We start from the raw sequence: 2279 nt of genomic DNA, 5'->3' as shown, positions 1-2279 counted from the left end.
CCTCTGGATTGTCCAGCAGCCTCTGGATTGTCCAGCAGCCCCTGGAATGCCCAGCAGCCCCGGGATTGTCCAGCAGCCCCTGGAATGCCCAGCAGCCCCGGGATTGTCCAGCAGCCTTTGGGACACAGGAAAACCCCCCCGGGGATGACCCAGGGAGGTCAGGACTGCCCCAGGCCGGAGCTGCCGGGCCTGTTTGCATTGCCCACCCCAGACCCCAGCACGGGGATGGGCAGAGCCGGGCACTGACCCCAAACCTGCCCCTGAATGCCGCCGGCTGAGGGGGCACGGGGGCTGCTGGGCCCCTCTGGGGTGGGGAACAGCCCAGGAGGAGCTGCCAGGAGCGTTTCCCCTCCGGGCTGGCATGGTTTGGGTGACAGGAGCCTCCTGCAGAGGAATGAAGGTGCTGAGGGAAAAGGGGCCAGGGGCAAATCTTGGAGCAAAAAGTGGCAGCTCAGCCCCTCCCCGAGGGCAAGGAAGGGGCAGGGGAGGGGGAAAAGCTGGAAAAGGCACAGAGGAGAAGGCAGGGAGCAGGACAAGGACACCGGGGGCCCTGGGGACAGCTCTGTGGGGACAGTCCCGGAGGGAAGGCAGAGCCAGAACCCGGCCAGGCTTCTGCTCCTCCCTTCTGCAGACACCGCTGTGGCCAGGGAAGCCCTGGAAAAGTCCCCGGTCCGGGAGGAGAGGAGAGGAGAGGAGAGGAGAGGAGAGGAGAGGAGAGGAGAGGAGAGGAGAGGAGAGGAGAGGAGAGGAGAGGAGAGGAGAGGAGAGGAGAGGAGAGGAGAGGAGAGGAGAGGAGAGGAGAGGAGAGGAGAGGAGAGGAGAGGAGAGGAGAGGAGAGGAGAGGAGAGGAGAGGAGAGGAGAGGAGAGGAGAGGAGAGGAGAGGAGAGGAGAGGAGAGGAGAGGAGAGGAGAGGAGAGGAGAGGAGAGGAGAGGAGAGGAGAGGAGAGGAGAGGAGAGGAGAGGAGAGGAGAGGAGAGGAGAGGAGAGGAGAGGAGAGGAGAGGAGAGGAGAGGAGAGGAGAGGAGAGGAGAGGAGAGGAGAGGAGAGGAGAGGAGAGGAGAGGAGAGGAGAGGAGAGGAGAGGAGAGGAGAGGAGAGAGGGAAGTCACTGAGCCCTCTCACAACTCCTGGAATTTTAGGAGCTTTTTGCTGGGCAAATCTTTGCTCTCCTTTCCCTGCCTGGGAAGCGATTTTTTGCAGCAGGACAAAACCAGTGGATTTTGGGGTGGATCACACAGAGGACGCAAAGAGGCAACACAAATTCCCAATCCACCGCTGCCCAGCTGCTCCCTGCTCCACTCCTTTGGCAAAGTGAAAAAATAACTCAGAGAAATTAAATATTCCCCAGAGCCGGGCCTGCAGCGCACGTTAATGTTCAGCAGCACAGAAAAATGACAACTCTTTGTTTAGACTTTCTCCTAATTCATATTTCATACGGGCCTCCCCTAATCCAGACCCAATCCATCTTCCCTCCTATTTGTTTTCTCTCCCCCCTCCCTTTTTTTTTTTATTTCCTTTTAACCTGTTTAATCCTTTTAAGTTCAAGGATTTGAAAAGCAAATACTATAAAAGATGAAAGGTGCGTTGGAGGAAATCAACTTTGATAAGAGGCTTTTATGGCTTGTAAACCTTATTCCGGCCCTTGGGCTTGAAAGGCAGCACTAATTTTAAGAGCCTTATGCAAGCCTCACGTTCAGCTTCAAAAAAAAACCTGGTCCAGCCTAAAAACGGTGGGGCTCAGGGGCTTCTCCTCACGGTGGCCCAAATTTGGGCAACCACAGCACACAACTCCGGATTTTTAGGAACTCAAGAAACAGCCAAGATGAGTTTTAAAAGACTTTTAAAATATTCAATATTTGGATTAATAGCATAATCCTGAATGAATTGCTCGATATTCTCCTTAAAGCCTTGCACCTGCAGCAGCTCCAGCCACCATCCCACACCTGGACTTTTACAAACCCAAGGAGCAGCCAGAGCAGCTTAAAAACGAAGGGAAAACCCCACTAAATATTAGGATTACCGGCACAGCCCTGAATAAACTGCTGGTGTGATTTTCTCCTTAAAGCCTTGCAGCTGCAGCAGCTCCAGCCACCATCCCACGCCTCGGCACCTCTTCCCAGGGAAAAGCAGCTCGGAAAGGGTTAAACAGCCCCAGCTCCATGTCCTGGCCCGGCTCCAGCTTCTGCCACGGCCAGGAGCTCGGGCAGTTAGGCCAGGCTTTGGCAGGTCCCTGTAGGGGCAGTTAGGCCAGGCTTTGGCAGGTCCTTGTAGGGGCAGTT

The sequence above is a fragment of the Corvus brachyrhynchos genome, unplaced genomic scaffold (genome assembly GCF_000691975.1).
Source record: "Corvus brachyrhynchos isolate BGI_N302 unplaced genomic scaffold, ASM69197v1 scaffold340, whole genome shotgun sequence".
Classification (NCBI taxonomy): Eukaryota; Metazoa; Chordata; class Aves; order Passeriformes; family Corvidae; genus Corvus; species Corvus brachyrhynchos.
Note: the sequence above shows the minus strand (reverse complement) of the source record.